Source organism: Ornithorhynchus anatinus, chromosome 16 (genome assembly GCF_004115215.2).
Source record: "Ornithorhynchus anatinus isolate Pmale09 chromosome 16, mOrnAna1.pri.v4, whole genome shotgun sequence".
NCBI lineage: Eukaryota > Metazoa > Chordata > Mammalia > Monotremata > Ornithorhynchidae > Ornithorhynchus > Ornithorhynchus anatinus.
This window is the reverse complement of record NC_041743.1, coordinates 27,289,373-27,313,232: the sequence shown is the minus strand read 5'-3', so window position 1 is coordinate 27,313,232 and position 23,860 is coordinate 27,289,373. Positions and strand designations below refer to the sequence as shown.

At 42.6% G+C, this 23,860-nt stretch overlaps 1 protein-coding gene across 2 annotated transcripts in view; it reads left to right on the top strand.

The window, feature by feature from the left end:
• ATRNL1 (attractin like 1) overlaps positions 1 to 23,860 on the top strand; it is a 602,864-nt gene that overhangs the window by 377,785 nt on the left and 201,219 nt on the right. The window lies entirely within an intron of this gene.

Sequence of the window (23,860 nt, the reverse complement as noted above, 5' to 3'; positions counted from 1 at the left end):
ATTAGAGAGTGAGTTGTGGAAGATGGCGGTCGGGCTGGGAAGAAGGGTGGGTGCAAATGTTTTTATAAAGTGTGAAAGGATGGGGTGGATTTCAAAGACGGGTGGGAGATCACCTCTTGAGATATGGCCAGGAATCATAAGAATGTGGGTGAGTCGGTAAAAAGAAGCTGAGGAGGTGATGAGAGTGGATTTTCAGCAGTTTTTGCCTGATCATTTTGGTTTTTTCAACCAAGTAGTTGACAGGGTTATTGGGAGGACGGAGTTGGGAGGTGGGGCACTGACAGTTTAGGAGCAGAGTTTAAAATCTGGAATAGTTGGTGTGGGCAGCAGACGTGGGATTTCATTGATGCTGCTTAAGGGAAAAGTTATATGAAAGATAGTCAAAACCTAAGTCCAGTGGACCTCTGGTGATTCACAGACAGTATCTTGAATTGTATCTCGGAGTTCATAATTGCACACAAAATGTATTTGGCATCTTTTCCCAAAAGGCACAATATATTTTTAAGAATGACATCAGTCTTTAAGGATATCAGGAGGAGTGTTGGTGAGCTAATACGTGTCTTTTGCCAGATGGCGAGTCAGCCATTAGGAAATGAATTGCTTTTAAGTCATGTTTCTTGTCAGAGTCAGTTTTGGCATTCCCACCCAGTCCAGGTAGCTTGGGTTTTAATACAAGCATAAGAATTTTTTAAAATCTTTAGAAAAAAAACATTTGGTAAGTACTTCAGTACACCTACTAGTAGTGCTGAATAGCATGTGTTGCATTACATTGTACATTTTTATGGTCTCTTTTTTATAAGAATAAGTAAACCAAATTATAATTATGCTAAATCCAACAAAATTAAAGGACAATTAAAATAATAAGGCTTAGATTGTGAGGATACTCTCAAATACCGCATTTATTTTTCAGTTCTTTTCATAACACTTTTTATATTTAAGACTTTAAAGATTTAATTGATTGAATATTCTCAGCCATCTATGATCTAATATGGTGGAACACATCTCTGTTTAGCATTATCGTCGGTAATAATCATAAGATGCTTATATGTGAGACTGTGTTGTATTATAATCAATAGTTTACATTTACTGAATGCTCTCTGTAAGGGCAGAGCACTGTACTAACCCTTTGGGAGAGTCTAACAACAAATTTGGTAGATACATTCCCCGCCCACAGCGTCTTTTCGGTCTGGAGGATTATATTCAATCTTTGGTGAGAGTCGTGATATTTCAAAATATCCAACCAGAGGTCCTGTTGAAAGTTGGCAAAGGGATTGAGGAAAAGGAAAGAAGAAACTCCACTTGCAGAAAGCAGTGAGGTTAATCCACTTCATTTCACAAAAGCAAAGGACTGCTCCGGTTGGAGCCAAGCTTCCAGAGTTCTGGAGGGGAAACCTGAATCTCTTCTGCCCAATTTTGTTGAGTGGGGGAGGTGTTTTTGCTTGATGCAGGGAGCCAGTGTTACAGAGCTAGAGAAGCAGCATGACCTAGGAGAAAGAGCACCGTCTGGGAGTCCGATGACCTCGTTATAAACTCAGGTCCCCCATGTGTCTATAATATGACCTTGAGCAAGTTGTGCCTCAGTTCCCTCAAATGTAAAATGGAGATTAAGACTGTGAGCCCCATGTGGAAAAAGGATTGTGTCCAACCTTCGTTTGTAACTACCCCAGTGCTTAGGACAGTGCCTGCAATAGAGTAAGACCTTAACAAGCAACAGAAAAAACAACAACAAAGCAAGTATATTGAGCAGTGCATCAGGAAGATAATCCATGCAGTGGATAGAGTATAGATTGGTGAGGGAAGAGGCTGGAGGCCAAGAGACCCAAGTGAGGAGGCTCATAAAATAGGCAGCCATGATCTGATCTGAGTTTGCACCAAGCGGTAGCTGTTTGGATGGAAAGGAAACAGTGGATCTCAGAATAAAACTGCCCTTGTCCTGTGATGTTTTCCTCCAGCATGGTAGGGCGTCCGTTTCCCACCTAAACAGTCTTTGAGTGATAAGTTTTATTCAAGCCTCATTTCCTGACTTCCTGGTTTACTTCTGAGTATATGGCTTCAATCTGATTATTCTTGTGTACCTGCTGATCTGCATTTTGCGTAATTGGAGTAATTTTTTTTAGAGTTCAGTATTATTTGCTGGTGATGAACTGTGTCCAGAAATTTTCACTCAGCCGTGTTCAGGATTCGGCAACTCTTCAAAAGATTTCTGCCAATTTTCCGTGAGCCTTGGTCAGACTCCTTTATCTCTCTTACGTGTCCTGTGTGTCATGTTTAGTGGAGGTCGTCTTTGGCTCCACATTCATATTATTTTGGCAAGAAGTCCCAAGTATCAGAAAGCTAAGAGTAAAACTATAGTACGGAAAGGGAACTATAACTGAATTAGTGAATCCTACATAAAGGGTTTTTAAGTTAATTTGAAGTGATCTCCAGTGCCATTTCAAATTCCCAAATTTCCTTGACCATCTGAATTTACCCTGGAAATGAAACCAGCATTAGGTGTTTTCCATACCCTTGTATACTGCAGAACTTACATTAACTCAGTCAACAGTATTTCCTGAGCACCGTATTAAGCTCTGTGGTGTCTTTAAAAGAAAGTAGAACTGTGTCTTTTGAGGTGGTAAAATTTAATGAAGGAAGCAGCGGCAGATGGACAATTTTTGATCATACCAGCGGAGGGAGGGATCAGGCCTGATGTAATGAAAGTTACCACTGTCCTTCATATCTCTGTCTTGTTTGTTCTATCTCTCGCTCTGTGTTTTCATACCATCCCAGTGGAAATCACTTCTGCTTGAAGTGAATGCTGCTAAATTTCTGCTTTGGAGAATTCACCAGTAGAGTATTCCTGCCCCTAAACCCCCAGCCCAATCTTCCTTTCCTTCCATGGGTTTTAGTTTTCCCATCCTCCCTCCCCATCCCCAACTCACCTCCCTATCTTGTAGGATTCCTCCCATCCCCTGTAATCTATATCTGTTGTTTTACCAAGTCATTCTTGATTCAGATCCAACACTGCTGGGTCCTTTTGGGAATCTCCCTGTTCCCACCCTGGCTACTTCCATGGCTCAGGATCCCCATCTTCCAGAAATTCCAAGACAGAGAGCTGGGACTGGACCAAGCCGGGATAGAAAGGAGAGCAGGTGGAGGGAGATATGGGGAGAGTCTCGGACAGTTTTTTCCACTGTTTGCTCTAGTGGATAGAGCGTGGACCTGGGAGTCAGAAGCTCGTAGGTTCTAATCCCAGCTCTGCCACTTGTCTGCTGTGTGACCTTGGACAAGTCACTTAACTTCTCTGTGCCTCAGTTACTTCATCTGTAAAATGGGGATTAAGACTGGAAACCCCACGTGGGACAACCAGATTACCTTATGTCTATCCCAGTGCTTAGAAGAGTGCTTGGCACATAGTAAGTGCTTAACGAATACCATCATCATTATTATTATTGTTGTTGGTATTATCACCTTGGCCTGGCCCTGGTTTCCCTGACTTTGCGGCCCTGGAAGATGGAGACCGACAGTCACAGAAGTGGCTGGGGTATGGCAGTGACAGGACCAGCGAGGTCCCCACAGGGACACAGCCATGGTGAAGCTAAAGGAAAACAGAGGCGAGGGGTACAAAGGGATTGGCAAGACAAACTTTGGGGTGAGGAGGTAGGAATGCCCAAAATGTGGAAATTCTAAGGATGGAAGGCAGGAGACAGGAATGGGTTTACATATGAGTTTTAATGCCTTAGGGGAGTGCGGTTACCTTAACAGGAGGGAGTTGCTTGAGTCTTTTCTGGTTCTTAGAAAGGCAGACGCAATTTGGTGTTCCAGTAGGCAGCTCTCTTTCCCCTTCTCCGTTTCTCCATCTTTATCTTTTTGTGTTTCCTCTTGCGGGATCACCCTTCATCACCCGTACTCTCCTGTCACTCCCCTTCTAGTGGAGGAGTTCAAAGCTGATCAAGTTGGAAAATTATTTTGCTTTTCCTCCCTGCTTTGTGCTGTAATTCTTTCCCTGCTTCCCAGCTCTTCTCTTTGTCCACCTTCTTCCCATCCCCGTTTTTGCTTCTCTTTACCTCTCCTCGCCTCTTTCCGTGCTGCAGCCATTTTCAATAGCAGGTATTTTTACCGAGTAGGTTTTTAAAGTATTGTGCAATAAATTCTACAACCAGGTGGTTCAGTTTGGTGAAGTCTGAGCCTAAGGTCTAAAAGACAGTAGGCCACAGACAGGCAAAATGCAGATCAGCAATGGTCCTGCAGTTGGAGGCCTTACTACACTTGCCGAGGGCAGATGTTTGCTAAATGGCTAGTGATGAGGGGAGCTGTATAAGGAAATGTGGATTGCAAAGAGTAGGTTAACCCCTGAGGCAGGGCTTCCTCTAATTCTGTGGAGTAACTATCGAAGCCTGAACTTTTATCCTAACTCACCCTCCTCTCCTAAGAAGTACGGAGCCTGAAGGGTGGAGACGCTTGGATCGCTGGCATTTTGAAAATAAGAAGGGAGTATCACATCATATCAAATTTTAGAAACTAATTAGAGTTGAGATGTTGATCTTACTGCTACTCGTTGTAAAAAACAAATCATCATTCTTTCTGCGTAAATCTCCAGAGCTTCCCTTTGACTGTGTCATTGCTACCATCCTGTTCTTGGCTGTCCTTTCTGTTCCAAATTAGAATAGATGAAAGTTGTCAAGCCAGGCCCGATGAGGGAGACTAATTTGATGTGATGTAATTGATGAACTCTAAATCATCCATCTTCTCTTTTTTGAAATAGCCTGACTGGAGCTCAAAATGTCAGCATGCTCTGTTTTACACTCTTGGTCACTTTGATATCGAAAAAGTTGTTACAGTGATAGACAGCAATGAACTCTTTGAGGATTTCCACTGTGATTTCTGAGTAATAAAAATAATAATAATAATGTTGCTATTTGTTAAGCGCTTACTATGTGCAGAATACTGTTCTAAGCGCCGGGGTAGACACAGGGTGATCGGGTTGTCCCACGTGGGGCTCACAGTTTTAATCCCCATTTTACAGATGAGGTGACTGAGGCACAGAGAAGTGAAGTGACTTGCCCACAGTCACACAGCTGACAAGTGGCAGAGCCGGAATTCGAACCCATGATCTCTGACTCCCAAGCCCGTGCTCTTTCCACTGAGCCACGCTGCTTCTCTGCACTCAAATATAGTCACAGGAGCTCGTTGTGGGCTTGTTGTGGGGAGGGACTGTGTCTGCCTACTCATGTATTCTCCCAACCACTCAGTACAGTGTTCTGCACACAGTAAGCACTCAATAAGTACCATTGATGGTGATTTTGGGAGAAATGACAACAGCAGGGAATAGCCATCGTATCGTCTTTATCATATCATGCATTTTTCCTCAATATCAGTAGACGCCCTGGAGTTTCCATCAATGGTATTTATTGAGCACTTACTGTGGGCAGAGCACTGTACTAAGCATTGGGCCAGTACCGTACAAAAGAGTCGGTAGACACATTCCCTGCCCACAAGGAGCTTACACTCTAGAGTTTGGCAGCTACTAGTTAAATTTGAGTCTTCCAGGTAATCCGGCAGGAAGTAATTGCACTGACCATGTCCTTCTCCATGATGGGTTCAGTTCTAATGGTGTCTGTTTTATGTATCCATATTCAACAATACAACAAAAACTTTGAAACTGATATTAGAAATAACATCCAATCCTTGGGAGACCTTTATAGTTTAAGAGCCTGGGAATATCTTCAGACGTTCCCGAGACAGCCGTCTCGGAATGGCCGATTCATTCATTCGGTAGTATTTATTGAGCGCTCACTATGTGCAGAGCACTGTACTAAGCGCTTGGAATGGACAATTCGGCAACAGATGGAGACAATCCCTGCCCAATGATGGGTTCACAGTCTAATCGGGCGAGACGGCTCTGCCCCAGAAGGTCACCCAAGCAAAAACCAAGAAATTATAGACTGTTTAGTAGAGCATTAGTGCACTCACATTCATGTTAGAGAATATGTGCAGGGATAGATGGCTGCACGTTATCCAAACAACAACTCTTTGGGGGGCTTGTGGAGTAAACACAAACAACACACACAGTAAAAATGCTGTACAAGGTGAGTGAAGATCTAGTAATGCTGCGTAGATATTTGCTACCGAAAAGCAATAGCAATGGCCATACAGATGTGGCACACGTCAATCAGGGCTTGTGGCTAAAGGCTGTAAATGACTCGTGAGACGAAGCCGCGGAACCGTAAATTGCGGTAGGCCTTAAGGAGGGTGATGGGCTTTTAATCAGGGGATGCATTTTTTTTATCCATTTACTAGGTATAGAAAGGAATGTGGCTCACAAAGTAGGGCTTGCAGTTGTGCTCATAAACTTGGGTACCACTTTCAGTAGTGCCAGCTCTGAATACCAAGGATATTTAATGGATTATTATGAGTGTGCTAAATTAGATGGTAAAGCTATTAAATGAACCCCAGTGGTTAAGATGAGACATTTGTGTCACACCAGCAGTGTAGCGGAGAAGCAGTGTGGATCAGTGAAAAGAGCGCGGGCTTCGGAATCAGAGGTCATGGGTTCGACTCCCGGCTCTGCCACTTGTCAGCTGTGTGACTGTGGGCGAGTCACTTCACTTCTCTGTGCCCCAGTTACCTCATCTGTAAAATGGGGATTATCTGTGAGCCTCACGTGGGACAAACTGATTACCCTGCTGTATCTGCCCCAGCCCTTAGAACAGTGCTCTGCACGTAGTAAGCGCTTAACAAATACCAACATCATCATGTTGAGAGATCACATTTTTGGAGAGAGTTGTATCCCTCTACAGTTACGTGTTGGTTTCCTTCTAATGCAGTTCTGAGACGGCGAAGTCGAAATTATTCAGAGTAACCTCTGAGATGTGTGATATGCCAAAACCAAAAGGAGCAGATGTATTAGACTTTGACTAATCTCAGGAGATTTATAAAGATAGCTCTAGTCACCGATTTCATTTCCCTTTATTCATTTAAGCATCACGTAGGTTGCCAGTATCCAAAGAATATATTGCTCATTTGTGGCTTTTTAAAAGTGCTGCCCTTCTATGAATGTAGAACTACCAAAGCTGCCCATCTTCAGGAATGAGTTTGACATACCTGATTTATAAGGTCTATGCCTTCCCAAGACATTTGCATCCAGAGAAATACAAAGTTGCATTTTGCCAGAATTAATGATCTTGACTTCCAAAGTAGAGTCTAGTAAAGTGGTTTATAGAAATAGGAAAAACAGTTCCTATTCTGAAGCATTTGTGTTAATTACTAATGAAGTTTCCAGAGCTGCTGGGGCTCTTTAAAGTCGTACAGGTGGCTCCTATTCCACTCTTACTGCAGTCATGCTTTATTTACCCATTCCACCTTCTACTGCAATATGACCATCTCATCCTTGGGCATTTTCTTTCCCCGGTCACTGCGATATTAAGAATAAATGACACTCATTCCAAGGACGTGCGCTTCGACGCCTGTCTTTCAGAATTGTATCCTTAAAGTCTGTACACCAGAAGACCGAAACTTCCCGGATCAGACACAGTGGCCACCAGATGGCAAACTCTGTCACCACAAACTCTCCTTCCTAGACATAGGTCCTGACGGGGCGGCATTCTAATGTTCTTAGCCTTTGAGTTACACTGCCGCATCATGTGGCTTCCTCAGAGCGACTCACATGGCCACCGATGATTTCCGACCTGAAAACGTATTTTCAATCTCACTACATTCAGTGGTCCTCTGATTTCAATTTTCAATGTGAATCCTTTATTGACCCCCAGTTAAAGGGGCAAACCAATAATGAAAGGTCCACAGGATACAGTGAATTGGATAATGGTTTCCTTATTGAGCTGTAGCATCACCAGTTAAGGGTTTAACGAAAACATTTTTTAAATATATTCCTTTGATTTCACCCTCTGTGCAGGGTCTATTATTGTTTTAATTACTTATATAAAGAGAGCCATTACCACTTTTATCTTTCAACATCTTGCAATATCAAATATTAGTTCAAGCGCAGTTGGCTCAATGTAAAAGTGCCAACTTGCGCTTCTGTACTTTTCCAGATCCATTTCCTTTCAGTCCATTTAAGCGATCCTGCACATGCGTTGATGGAGTGGTAATTGATATGATGATCGTCATTATCGGGACCAGTCCAACTGCACAAGTGGCCACTTGGGTGGGTGCAGGTGGGGGGGAGGAAGAGAGGCAGAGGCACCGTTCCCAGAAGTGGCTACCGGGAATGCACCAGAAATCCAGCCCTCCTCCTGCCAGGCAGGACCTCTTTACCTCTTAATGTCGTAACGGTCTGTTTTGGAGGAGGTCGCTGGGCGGTAGAGCCCCTGTCTGTAATCCCAGTTCTCTACCAAACTGTGTGACCTTAGTCAAGTCACTTAAATTTCTCCATTCCTCAGTTTTCCCACCCATCTCTAGCTGACCTCCATTTCACTACTGGTGGGTGTTCAGATCCTATCGACGTGTCGGAGTGTGGCTGAAGAAATGACGACACACCTTAGCACGTTGTTTACGGTTAAGGAGAGATCCTTACTGCATTAATGGGCCTGCCTCTTACAGGATCACTTTGTGTTCATGCCTGCCTCTTGGCATCCTGATCGTCACAAAGCAGTGGTCTCCCAAAAGTGCACTGGTAGCTACATCACGTTTTGAAGACAAATCTTCAGCGTGTCATTGTATATAGAGATCTATTCTGCCCTCCATCTTCCTCCTTTCAGTTCTCCATATAAAAGCTACGTAGTTATCCCCTGGTCTCTTCTTGCATGTCCAACACAGTATAGCTATTACTGTGAGCATTTCTTCGATGACGGTGAGCTGACTGCATTTCAGGACTTGTTGGTAATCTTGTCTTGACTTTTTTTTTGTTGATTCGTTAAGCATTTACTACGTGCCAGGCACTGTACTAAGCTTTGGGCTAGATACAAACAAATCAGGTCGGACCATGTCCATATCCCATGTGGGATGCACAGTGTTACTTCCCATTTTACAGATGAGGTAACTGAGGACCAGAGAAATGAAGTGAAGGTCACCCTGCAGAGAAGCACCAGAGCCAGAATTAGAACCTGGGTCCCCTCTGATTCACAAGCCCATTTGTTATTAATTCTGGTTTGAAGGTGGTGCTGGTGAAACTACTCCAAAACCATGTTGTGTCTTCTGTAGTATGTCCAGGTCTCATGGTCAAATAAGACGCTGGGCACCAATAATGAAGACAGTGTTTTCTCCTCCCTAACTAACCGGGAAGGTACTAGGGTAAAATCAATTATAATTGTGCAAGTGCTATCTAAATGCAAGGAACTATGATTACTTTGTAGAAAGGTCTTCTAAAATAATGACAAATGTAGGCATTACTCTTCATCTATTTAATTATACAAAAAATATCTCTTGAGAGCCGGGATCATGTCTACTAATTCTACTGTTGACCCCTAAATACGCAGTAATGTGCTTGGTTTGCAGTAGATGCTCAATAAATATGACTGATCAGCTGATTGATTAACATGTTAGGCAGTGTATGATAAAATCTCTTATTCCTAACCTAGATAAAATATTTTCTCTTCCTTTATGAAAAGAGAACCAAAGAGTTAAGTATATTCAGAGGAGAGTAAATAATAGGGTTGGAAAATGGTGAAGGAAACCCTTGTTTTAAATGATAGTATATTTTATTCTCTGGGCATTAAAAGGGCAAGTCCCCTTTTCTAATTGGTTTAGGGAAGGCCTTACCAGATTTCATGCAACTATTATTTAAAGATATGCTTCCATCAATGCAAATTTAATTTCAGAAGCCAGTGGTATCGAGCAGGTTATCCTAGGTGTTACTGTAAATTAAATCAGGAATTTGCTATCATTAAAACTCTAGCTATGGATATTTGCAAAGATCAGTGGCATAGTTTATGTAGAAGAATAAGTGAACGATAGCTTCTGAACGCATACTAAACCAGTGCAAACTAGTCCTAGCCATTTTATTTTAGCTGAAGTCCATCGTTAAATATTAGAAGAATATGCATGGACTTTAAAAAAAAATCTGGGAAATAGGTAATATCTTATTCACCAATCATTGGTCATTTTAGCCACATTTGCTTAAATGCATAGGCTCTCATCTTCAGTAATGTAATTTTCAAAAATGAAGACCAGCTCTATATGCACATATACATAGCTAGATAGTGATATATATGATATGTAGTTATATACATATATAAATCATGTTATATAATATATAAATGTTATATATATAAATGTATACTGAGTGAATACATAAGAATGTCCATTTCTCTCCCATTTTTCTCCCACTGGACCTGCTGGAGATAGTAAAAGAGAAGCAGTTAAAGAATTAGTATGGGCTAGTAATTTTTTTTTCTATTTATGTACAAGTCTATAAATACCAAAATCCATTTGCTTGTAAGCCACACATTTTCCATAGTCTTCGCCCTCTACATGACCTAGGGAATACATTTCCCTGCCAAAGCAGTCTTGAAATGAGGTCTGAGAGATCAACTACTTGTCTGGAAAACCAATTGTTTTCTTTTTCATGTTTCACATGCAGAGTCGGTGAATTTCAGACTTGGTTGTGATGATCATTTAGTAAATGTAGACATTCAACTTCAGCAACCACGCTGAATGGGGGTGGAGAGGTGAGGGGGAAGAAGGAATAAGATAGGGGAGGGTTACTGGCAGAGGACTGAGAATAAGGAAGAGATGAAAAGGAAGAGAACAGACAGGATTGGGGGATGAACTGTGAGTTGGATTGAAGCAAGGATCAGAAGGGGTCAGAAGGGAGGAGGAGAAGTGTGGCTTAGTGGAAAGAGCTTGGACCTGGGTGTCAGAGGCCTGCTAGTTGCCTCTTGTGAGACCTTGGGGAAGTAGCTTACTTATCTGTGCTTTGTTTTCCTCGTCTGTAAAATGGGATTTCCCCCTCTCGTTTAGACTGGGAGCCCTAGAGAAGGACGGAGCTCTGTCCGATATGATGAACTTGTATCCGGTGCTTAGAACGGTGCTTGATACGTAGTGCTTATCAAATACAATTTTATTAATAATAATAATGGAGACAGGAAAGGAACAGAGGTTGAAGAAGGGGAGTAGGTCAGAGGGGACAAAAACATGAATGAGTAGGCTGGTCTGGGTGAAAATAGGCTGCAGCAGGGATCAGAGCAGCTGCTCTCTGAAATATGGTGCTACCGTTTCTCATAGAGACTGTGGTATCGTCATATCAGCTGTAAATGAGTTCTGGTGGAAAAAAAAATGAAGGGTAATTTCACGATGTGCCACCTACCTGCCTGCCTCCCGGCTCCTTTCATTCCATGCTCCTGCAGGAACACCAAAGGCTGTGGTGAGTTTTTGTCTCTTTGCTTTATTAGCACTGATGGAAAAATAGGCTAAGGACACAGGGACTGACCCTTGAGGTTAACGATGCCATCCTTTTCCAAAAGCTTTAGACCAGAGGCTTAACTCCAAGATTGCAGTAGAAGCCCTTTATTCGTCCATCGATCCCAGTGGGTACAGCTCAGATCTCCACCTCTGGGTAACTTTTATTTCAATCTTTCCTTGCATTCTCCTTCGATTGTACTTAGTATTTAAAATGTTATTAGCTGACAGACATTTTTAATCAACCCTCCAAAAATAGGGTTTCCTTTTGGGCTTTGAGCTAACTCCTTAGCTCCGTAATTCCTTTGGAAAGGGGTTTTTTATGCTAATCATTTCCTAAGAGTCCGTCACCAATGTACTTCCACACACAAGCCGAGAGGAAACTATCGAAAGAAAACGTATCCCCGGTTCTTTCAGCAGTGGCACACACATCCCACCTCATGCCATTGCCATCTCCACACGCGGTTTACCTGTGATAATGACTAATTGATGGTATGTAGTTTTAATGAGGCAAGCTTAGGGAAAGAGGAAGTCCAAGGCGAGTCTCCCAGCATCCCTGTCTTAAACATCCTGGACAGGCAGACTCATTTCCAGTTAATGGACTGGATCTCACTGGGGGAATAAGCTACTCCGGGGATATGAGTTACACGTTCTGAAAAATGCCTTACTTAATTCAGGCCAATAGCTTGGCTGTTCCAGGAAACCAGTTGTATGGTTCAGCAACCCAGAGAACGGTCTCAACCTTAGAATGACAGGCAGATTGAGATCTGGGGAAGTATAAATTGAACTTTAAGGAGGTGTGCTCAGAAAAAGAATTCATGGGGGCATCCACAACCACACACTGTTTCTTTCTGGATGGAATACAATATCTGAGCAAATGGTTACATGTATTTCTTGAAAGTTTACAGTATCACTCGCAACTATTGGCAAAAGTAATCATGATGGGTTTTTTTTTTCTTACACATTTTGTGGCTTTTCCCATTTCCAAATTCTGAAAGGGAAAACTTGTTTTAATTGAGAGTAACTCACCCCTATATCAACCTAATTTGAACACCCTTAAATCATATATGTTGGCATAATCTTAAAATTGGAGAAGCAGCGTGGCCTATGGGAGAAAGCACGGGCCTGGGAGTCCGAGGACCTGGGTTCTAATCCCAGCTACTACACATGCCTACTGTGCGACCTTGAGCAAATGCCTCAACTTCTCTGGGCCTCAGTTACCTTATCAGGAAAATGGGGGTTTAAACTGTGAGCTCCTTGTGGGCCATGGACTGTGTCCAACCTGACTAGCTCATATCTATTTCAGCACTTAGTATACAGTGCCTGATACATAATAAGTGCTTAAAAATGCCATAAATGAACAATAAACAGAGTAATGTGGCTATTAATTGGTCCTATCTGTTTTAGGTTATTTTCTGTAAAATCCTTTAAAAATTGCAGTGTAACAGAGGTTCACTTTATAGAAACAGCTATTTTTAGGAACTCTTGATGTTGACCTGAAATGGACATGTTGGTTTAGAGGAAAACAATCACGTTTTCTTAAAAGGAGTGTTTAAAGATCCCCTTGATTGAGAGGAAAAGGGCAGGGAGTGGGTCATTTGTGCCTCCAGGAAGATTTAAGTACCTCTTGAAGAACCTTTCCAAAATGATTATTGTCCCTGACTATTTAAATGTGAACATGAACTCTTTACACACTAAATGAAAAAGATAACAGGATTAGGTCACATTTAGAATTTCCCAATTTAGAAGCCATCATGTTGGGATTCAGAATTGAATCTCGAGCTTAGTATCGATTCTCAACACTGGGAAAAAAAAAATCTTTCTTTAGTAAATTAATTCTAAAGGGAAAAAAAAATCTACTGAAGGATTGATCAGAGCTTTATTGTAACAAGAGCTTGCGGTCATAAATTACTGGCACACAAGCACGAGTCGATGTGTCATTTCTTTTGTAATCAGCTGCTTTCATAGTCTCACTATTCAAGGTTGAGTTGAACATACCGTGCATTACTAGGATGTCAGAGATGCAGCATCCATTCATAGAGTTTCCGGAAAGAAAGACTGTTTTACTCTTATTTAAAGAAGAGTTAGACTTCAAAGTTAGTGCACCTGATATATTCTTCAGGAGTACAATGAGTTTATTTTGGGTAGTAAAGGCTTAATTAGGAACTAGTTCTGTACCTCAAGATATGAAAGATTCTTGTGTTGCTGCATGTATTAAGCATCTGTTCTCACCATCTATCTGCGAAATGACCTTTTCATCACTCTTCCTCTTCCCCATTTTGATTATTCAAGAGAATTGCATCAACCTGGTATTTGGTTTCAAAGTGGGTTGTATATAAAATTGACCTTTTGTTACTATGATTTCGAAGAGCTGTGTACATCGTATTGCAAGTATGTGTTACAAAACTGGATTAAAGAGTACACAGCAAATTCCTTTCTTTGTGTATGCTAAGCAGTCAGTCAGACAAAACAAAGTGTTAAAGGATGTAACCAGTGAACCTTGGTGACTAGGTATTTTTCAAATATAAAGTTACCCAACATTCTCGATTTCAGATTGAAAATGCCAGGATGCTTCTTTAAAAGTGATTCCTGCTATGTCAGCTAACTCTGTACTCAACCTCCCTCCCACATCCACCATCCTCACTTACTGCCGAGGACCGTGGCTCACTGGATAGAGCCCGGGCCTGGTAGTCAAGAAGGACCTGGGGTTCTAATTCCAGCTCCACCACTTTTCTTCTGTGTGACCTTGAGAAAGTCACTTAACTTCTCTGGGCTTCAGTTACCTCATCTGTAAAATGGGGATTAAGACTGTGAGCCCCATGTGGGACAGGAACTGTGTCTAACCTGATTAACTAGTATCCATTCCTGTGCTTAGAATAGTGCTTAGTAAGCGCTTAAGTACCATAATTATTATTATCATTATTAATTTTATTAACAAGATGGCTAAGCAAAATCACAAATTTCTTCCCCTAATACTGCCTTATTTCTCCTTGTCCTTTCATTCTTAATGTCTTGAGTCTGACAAGAGCTGTCTCCCTCCCATTCTCCCCCACTCGAGTCCAGTCTCTCTACTTGCTGTTACCCTTTTCATCTTCACCCCTGCCTTTTGAACTTTTTTCACTCATTTTCTTTCTCACGCTCTCTTCCCCCCGACCCCCTCTCTCCTAGCCCTTTTCCTTCCATGTTCACTCCTGCCCAAATCCCGTATTCTCAAAAGCCTACTAGCTATCAATCATATTTATTGAACACTTTCTGTGAGGTCATTTTCCCCGCCCACAACAAGCGTAAAGTCTAGAGACATCAGTATATCTTTCAACTCCACGCCTCCATACCTAAGAGCTTGATAGCAATGGGGCAAATTCATTCTTCAGAATTATTTTACGTAGTCACCCGAAGCCTTTTTAATCAAATACCCATTGTTACAATTTATTTTTCATTTGGAGATGAATAATCCAATTTATATCTCTAATCTATTAAGTTGAATTTACCTATGTCGGAAATTATGTGAACATGGGTAAACGTTTACAGCTTATTTGGATGTTGGTTTCCTCCTCATTGAATATGGTATTATTATATGTGACTTTTGAGTGTCCAAGTGTCAGTGGCTATGTACTCTGCAGGCTCTGCCAAATGATGGGAGACAGTACAGAGGTGATTAGAGTCAGAGCCCAGTTCCTTGATCCCCTCAGCAGGAACTTGTCCAATCACCCCTCCCCTGCCCTTCCTTCCCTCATCTTCCCTACCTGGCTGTCTCTGGCTTCCACTGCAGCTCCTCATCCCCAGTAGTCACCGTCCCCAATCATTTGGCAGAACAGTTGTCAATTGGTTAGAAACTGTTGATATTTGGCAGGAGTTTTTGGTAGCCAATCAACATTCCTCTAGGGTGAACGTAGTAGATGCATACCAAATCAGAAACCTTTGAATCCTTTCCCTGGAGACGTCTGCCTTATGTTCGCAGCATTAGCTACACTCCACATGTTCTTGTTTAGAAAATCTTTGCCAGCCCCAATTGATCATCTATTCAGCTTTCATTTTTACTTGCAGCCCGTCAGTCAAGGATACAAGGATTACAGCCCGTGAAGCTATGGTCTACAGAATATTTCCTTCTTGCTGTAACCTCTATCTTCTCTCCTTGCAACCCTGGATAAAACGCACAGTTTTCTTAATGAGAAAGCAAACTATTCGTTACCCTTTCAGGGAAATTTACACCATTTTTTATACAATTTTAAGTTGTTTCATTTGGTTCCAGTGTTATATTTGAACTAGCCCACACCCAGGTCCAGATAAAATAGGTATTTTAACTAATGTTTTGATATTTTATTGGCACTCTGTATTAGTTTCATGAAGGATCGCACACACACACACACACACACACACACACATACACACACAACACCCCCCCCCCCCATCCAACCCCACACATATCCAATCCCTGAAATGATGGATATTCATGCCTTCCACAGAAGAATCAAAATTATTTTCCCATGCTCTTTTCTCCTTAGGGATAATATAGGAATATACGAAAGTACACCCCAGTTCCACCGGAAGATGTCCTTTCACTCTGTACTTTGGCTAGAATATTGTTGTGAATTGAGGAACAGCCATGAGACAATTCATTCATTCAGTCATGTTTATTGAGTGCCTACTGTGTGCAGAGCACCATACTAAGCGCTTGGGAGAATACAATATAACAATATGCAGGCACATTCCCTGCCCACAAGAGCTTCCCGCCTAGAGGGGGATTCAGACCATATAAGTAAATAAATTACAGATATGTACATAAGTGCTGTGGGGCCTGGAGGGGGATGAAATAAAGGGAGCAAGTCAGGGTGACACAGAAAGGAGTGGGAGAAGAGGAAAGGAGGGCTTAGGGAAGGTCTCTTGAAGGAGATGTGCCTTCAAATAAGGCTTTGAAGGAGAGGAGAGAAATTTTTGAATTTGAGGAGGGAGGGTGAGAAGCAGGATATGGGCTAGGTCGGGGGCTAGACAGACAAGATCGAGGGCTAGACGGACAAGATCGAGGTACAGAGATTAGGTTAGCATTAGAGGAACAAAGTGTGTGGGCCGGGTTGTATAGGAGAGTAGCAAGGTGAGATAGGAGGGGGCAAGATGATTGAGTGTTCTGAAGTCATTGAGGATGCGACAGGTTTTTGTAAGGATGAAGCCGCCGCCTTCTAAGATATCTGCATATCTTGTACTTGTTGAGCTCATTCACATAATCCTGACAGAAGGTCGTGCTTGTGATTCCTGTCCTCTGGCCAATCCTTCTAAGTCTGCTTTGCCTCCTACTCAGTATACGCCCCTTGATTGAAAGAAAGCATTGGACTGAACATATGGAGGTCTTCAATTTTATGCTTAGCCCAGGAAGCCCGTTTTTTTCTTTTCTATTATTCATGTGTTCATTCGACAGTATAATTGAGTGCCTGCCGTGGGCAAAACACTGCACTAAGTACTGGGGAAAAGGCACGGGATTCGACATGATCCCAAGCTCTCAAGGGGCTCACGGTCTAGAGATGAGGAGGTTGGCAACAGTTAGATATGGAAAGATGAAACAAAACACGAAAACAATATAGAAGGACAGTCAAGAATAGAATGAGAGCAATAGGGCAGGTTTCAGGCCCCTTAGAAGGACTCTTTAGTGTCCAGCATTGGCAACACCCAAAAATAGCCATAGCTGCAACCAAAACCTTCACAACATCCTAAACGTTGTGAATAATAAGGTTGGTATTTGTTAAGCGCCTACTATGTGCAGAGCACTGTTCGAAGCGCCGGGGGAGATACAGGGTAATCAGGTCGTCCCACGTGAGGCTCACAGTCTTCATCCCCATCTTACAGATGAGGCAACTGAAGTACAGAGAAGTGAAGTGACCTGCCCACAGTCACACAGCTGACAAGTGGTAGAGCCGGGAGTCGAACGCATGACCTCTGACTCCAAAGTCCAGGCTCTTTCCACTGAGCCACGCTGCTTCATGTGAAGGGCTCGTGCTGCCACTCTTCTCACCTGGATTAGTTGGAAAGGACCCTGGTGGGAGAATTGGATTGCATAAGGGCTGGAAAGCCTATCTCCCAAGTAGTAGGCCTCCACCATCCGATGGTTAGTTGTTTCTATTGAGCACATTGTACTAAGCTCTTGGGAGAGCACAATATAGCACTAAACAGACACATTTCCTGTCTACAACAAACTTACAGACCAGAGGGGTCAAGGAATCAGCTGGATGGGGCTTCACTCAGAAAACAGACAACTAAGGAAAACTAGAAAAGTAAAACAACATAAAAGACAAGGAACACACCAAATGCAATAAGAGCAACAGGGAATTGTGGCTAGAGGGTCAAAATTTCAGGCTCCCCGTCGTTCAGGGTCAGACTTCAGCAATCACGACAGCCATGATAACTACAGCTGCAGCTGTAATCGTCCTGCTTGTGATAGACCTAAGGAAATAAAGGAACAGCAGCGTATTCATGCTGAGAGGGCGGATTAAATGACAGTCCCAAGAATGAATCCAGAAGGAAGTGTTGTTCTAGTGCTGAGTTGGAGGGTGTGATAGGGTGAAGCCAGGAGGAGAGCGAGTTCTAACGGGAAGAAAATTGTGGACAGTGGGTTGAAAGCGAGCGGTTTGAGAGCCAAGGGCAGTTAGGTTTCCTTGGGAGGAGTGAACGGCGTGAGCTGAGGTGAACATAGAAAAGAGATCAGCATGGGAAGGAGCCAGTTGGTGAGGAGCCCTGATGAGATCGTCAGGATGCTTTGTTTTATATGTGGAGCAAAAGGTAACTTGTGGAAATTTGTAGGGAGGGGATTTTTGCTTATTGAGCACATAGTAAGCTCTCAGTAAAAATGATTGAATGAATTTCTTGTCTGTTTCAATTCTGTCTTTAACTTTTCTGATTTAATCAGTGTTCTTTTCTAAAAGAGCCACTTACTCTTGCTTGCCAAATGCCCGAGATATATGATTCTAGAGAGATGAGATTGGGGGCGGGGAGGGTCAACATATAGTTGTATATTTACAAGTGAGATGTTCTCGTTCACCTTGACTTTCTTCTTACTGAAAATATTAATTGTTCCCTTTCAAGAATGCAAACAACTTGAATATTTAATGTTGAAAAAAATCCCCCCAGTCTATAACTTACACACATAGTTGGGAGTGGGAGTGTACGATAAGGTGACCATAGGGAGTAAGTGGTTTTGAAGATTATGTGCTCTCCTGGCAGAGATCCTAATGGGTAGTGTTAAGCCTCTGAAGAGTGAATTTGTGTTAAAAAGCTATTTATGGTCTTTTTTAGTGTTTTTTGTTTGAAACTAAAGATTTAGACTATATCCGGGGACACTTTATTTGAAAAAATGTCACGGAATCCATCTGTGTCACATATCGAAGCTAGATATCTCACTCATTACCCAACTAAAATTAGAATATTAGATGAATTTTATTTTAGAAAAACAAGTTCTGCTATAAACGTGTGATTTCACTACCCGATTTGGCTATAAATGATAGAAGAATTAGGAACGTTCTTCCATTAACAGGAGTCCCTCCTGGTATAACAATTGACAGGTTGGCACAAGCTGATCTGGTGGCAAGAGAGTGGCCCTGAGAGTCAGAGGACTTGAGTTCGAATTCCAGCTCCACCAGTTTGCCTGTTGTGTGACCTAGGGTCACTTCTGAGTGCCTCACTTTCCTAATATGTAAATTGAGGATTAAAAACCAGTTCTCTCTCTCCCTTAGACTGTGAACCTCATGTGGGAAAGAGACTGTGTGTTCTACATGATTATCTTGTCTCGTATGATGCTTGGCACATAGTAAGCGCTTAATAAATATCACATTTTTAACTACTGTGGGGCAAAGCTAGAGGCAGGAAAGACCAGTGTTAAGGGTCAAGGGAGATCATTTTGATAGAGGGCAGAGGTGACAGTGTGGACTTGAACATCAAGGGGTGGGTGGGTTGGTAGAGGTGCCAGGAGGGATTTACGCAAACCTGGTCTGTGTCTGAAATTGCAAAAGTTGCATTTCTCAGAGGTTAGTGGAATTTTTAAAGAAGATGAAGAAGCCCCCAAATTCTAGAATTCTGGGACGGGCTTTTATGAAGACCTTCTTCATCCTTGGGGGAAGAGTTGACGTGGTTGATTCATGGCCTAATGTAATACACCTGGCATCAATAAGACAGGGGACATCGGAGACCTTGGCAGAGAAATGTGGCCGGTGGTGGAATTTTTGAGGGACCTCATCATCAACCTTCCCCCTGAGGTCCATTATCTGTTAGCCTTAAATTCTTAGATGGTGTAAGAATTTCCCATTTCCTGCCTTCCACACTGCAGGGAAGAGTAGATAGTGAAAACACTGGACCTACTACAAGTGTGGGGCCTGAAGGTCCATCGCCCTTTCCACACTCTGACCCTCTCTGGTTACACACCTCCTCTTCCTTCCATCAATATTCCTCTCAGGCTTGTTCTTCTTTTGTCCTCAGCTTGGTAAACTAACACAAAGAGGTAATGGCCTAACTCCTGTTGTTTACCCTCCTTCCCGCTAATAACAAAATAGATACAACTTGTCCTTTTCCATTAAAAGATTTCATGTATTTAGTAAATACGTACAGGAGATTGAAAATGAATCCGACTTGCTTTGACATGGAGGGTGTCTATGCACTGGCGCCTTTGACTTTCTGGTATTCGCCCCGCCCTCAATCCCACAGCATTTATGAACATATCTATAAATTATACATTATGAATTATTTATATTAAAGTCTTTCTCCCCTTCTGGACTGTAAGCTCTTTGTGGGCAGGGAACGTGTCTACCAACTCCTTGGTATTATACTCTCCCAGGCGCTTAGTACAGTGCTCTGCACACAGCAAGTGTTCAATAAGTACTATTGATTGAGTGATTGGGGGCATGTGGCAAAATACGATTCAAGGATCTTCAAAGGGAGAGAAAAACAGAATAAGCAGGGATTAAAAGATGGACAGAAAGAGGAAAAAAAGAGCAGAGATGGTGTCTATTTTTCAGTAAAAGTCTTATCCTGAAATCTGCTCACGGCGGTTGTATTTCTTTATTGGGGGTGGACTAACCCGAACAATATAATTCTGAATAAGGATTCTCAGCTATTATATTTAGAATATTTGAGTCAATACTGTTGCATTAGATAAATATGTCCTCTGTTTATCTGTAAATTCAGTTGATTTGAGTAAACATGATTACACCTGGTTGTTATTGTATTTTTGCATGGACTTATCTTGTGATTTTCTGTACTTACAGTTTATATTGCAAAGCATTTTGAATGATCAGAACAATGGAACTGGAACTGCAATATTACTTTCACTATCCCTTCATTGTGTACTCTCTTCACAGATTCTTGTAGCAGGTTGAAAGTAATCTATTATATATTATGATCAATTTGTTCTCTTGACTTTATTATTCTCCTAAATAATTGCCATTTGAGAATTTGTTGTAAAACTGATACATAAGATATATGGGTTTTTTTGTGATGTGCAAAAATGTTTCACCCCATTCCAGTTTTGCAGGACTATTCACAGAATGATAGGTTTTCAGTAGCAAATGTTCTTTTGAGGAACTTCAGTCTTTCTTGATTTTAGTTTACATTTGCAATGCACTAGTGGGGAAGGGATTTTTGGTTACCAGAAACTCTCCGTATGTCAATCAATCAGTGATATTGGCTGCATGTTTACTGTGTCTTTTTTTTATGGTATTTAAGTGCTTACTATGTGTCAAGCACTGTTGTAAGCCCTGGGATAGATACAAGTTCATCGGGCTGGATACAGTCCCTATCCCGTGTGAAGCTCACAATTGAAGTAGGAGATATTGAATCCCCATTTTGCAGTCAAGGAAACTGAGGCACAAAGAAGTTAACTAAATTGCCCAAAGTCAAACGGCAGACAAGTGGTGGAGCCAGGATTGGAACCGGGTCCTCTGGTTCCCAGGCCTGCGCTTTTTCCACTAGGCCATGCTGCTTCCTTAGCGAGCAGACTACAGTACTAAGTACTTGTAAAAATATGCTATAGAGTTATTAGACACGATGACTACACACAAGAAGCTAGCAGTGTACATGAGAAGCAGCATGGCTAAGTGGATAGAGCACGGGCCTGGAAGTCAGGAGGACCTGGGTTCTAATTCCGGCTCTGCCACGTCTGCCGTGTGACCCTTCAGCAAATCACTTTTCTGGGCCTCAGTTGCCTCTTCTGTAAAATGGGGGTTAAGAATGTGAGCCCCATATGGGGCAGGGACTGTGTCCAACCAAACTAACTTGTATCTACCCCAGTGTTTAGAACAGTGATCGGCACATAGGTCCTTAACAAGTACCACAGTCATTATTATCATTACATGATGCATGTGTTAAGACTTTCTAGCCACTCAACATCCAATGGTAGAAAAGCTTGAGATGAGGCCATCTTGTAGCTCTCGTGGCCCCCACAATCCCCTTTGCTTAGGTTGGTTATGCTGCCCCTCTAGCTCCCGGTCCATTATTTTGAGCTAAGACGTCAGGATGATCAGTACAGCCAGAGGAATTAATCATTCCGTTCGGAGGGTCGTTTGTCTCCCACCTCTCCCCTCCCCTATCATTTCCATAACAGACTCTCCTTCCTAAGCAAATAACGTGTCTCTGACTATGTCATTTGTCGGCAGATATCTGTGAATGCGCTTTCATATATGGGTACAGGTGCTTGTCTGTGAATTTGTGAATATATCTATGTTTTTGTACTTGCATTTCTGCATTTGTATATATTTGTATCTAAATATACAAAGACCCACAAATTTAGAGATAGCAAGAGTATAAAGCTGGATAAAATACGAAGCGAAATATATAGCTCTGTGTATCTGCTTACATTTTGTGTGTGTGTGTCTCGAGGTGTGGTGGCACAGGGGTGTTCAGGCGGGGGTTGAGGGGACCTTGATTTATCCAGATACCTCTCTGATGTTCCTCTCTAGAAAATGCAGCCTTGACCCGCACCTCTCTCGGCAGCCTGACTTGTGCCCTCGTGACTGGCTCATATAACTAGACTGACATATACCGTATATCCCCATCCTTCCACCTCTCATTTGTGTGTTGGGGAGGGCAAGATAGAGAGTGTTTTCTCCAGTTAAAGAAAAGCCATTTCCATTCTCCAGAAAGACATAGCAGGCTACATCCCTGAGGATTCATCCATAGCTGAGCTATGGGAGATGAATGGAAAGCAACAAAAAAGAGAGAGGTGGAAATAATGGGAGGCGCAGTTGCTTTCCGGTCTTCCTGGGACTAGTTATACAGGATCCCACCTGCTTTGGTCCCTGACTGAGATTCCTTTCCTTGTACCCCACACTGGGATGGAGGCCAGGATTCCCCTCCTTAACCAGAAACACTCTCCAGCCTGCCATTGTTCTATTTATTGCCATTGTTCTTTTCTGCCCTTCTCCCCCGATTAGACTGTAAGCCTGTCAGAGGGCAGGAACTGTCTCTATCTGTTACCGATTTGTCCATTCCAAGTGCTTAGTACAGTGCTCTGCACACAGTAAGCGCTCAATAAATACTATAGAATAGAATAGACCTTTCCAGCCTAAGCAGTGTGGTCTAGTAGCTAGAACTTGGGCTTGGGAGTCAGAGGGAATTGGGTTCTAATTCCGGCTCTGCCACTTTGCTGTGTGGCTGTGGGCAAGTCGCTTAACTTCTCTGTGCATCAGTTGCCTCATCTGCAAAATGGGGACTAAGACTGTGCCCCCCAAGTGGTTAGAGACTGTATCCAACCTGATTAGCTTGTGTCTACCCAGCACGTAGTACAGTGTCTGGCCCAAAGGAAGTGCTTAACAAATAATGATTATGGTATATGTTAAGCTCTTATTATATGCCAGGCACTGTACTAAGCACCGGGGTGGATACAAGCAAATCGGGTTGGACACAGTCCCTGTCCTGCACAGGGCTCACAGTCTCCATCCTCATTTTACAGATGAGGTGCTTAGAACAGTGCTCGGCACATAGTAAGCGCTTAACAAATGCCAATATTATTATAATTACGAGGTAATTGAGGCACAGAGAAGTGAAGTGACTTGCCCAAGGCCACACAGATAAGTGGCAGGGCGGAATTAGAACCCGTGACCTTCTGACTCCCAGGCCCGGGCTCTCTCCACTATTCCATGCTGCTCCTCAAATACCATATTTTTTGAAATAAAAAGACTCTTCCAACCCTTAGTAGTGGAGGCAGGAAAGATTCAGAACTGTGGACAGAATCGGGGCCAGCAATCTGCTGGTGTCTCAACATGCTGCACAGCTGAGGATGCTCTTCCTTCTGCTCTGCCACAGAGATAACTACTACCTGGCAGAAAAATACAATCCCTCACCATTTAACAGGCTGGCTCCATTTCCGTCTCCAGATTCCAGCCCTGGCAGAGCAACCAGAGAGGCCAAAGAGTGTTGGGGGCAGCAACCGGATAGAGGGACAGAGGAATACATTGCTCAACTGTGGGCCTGCCCCATCACTTTTGGAACACCTGGTCATCATCTCCATCAAGCACATTCAGGAGGTGATTAAAGGACTGTGGGTTGTTGGCCACAG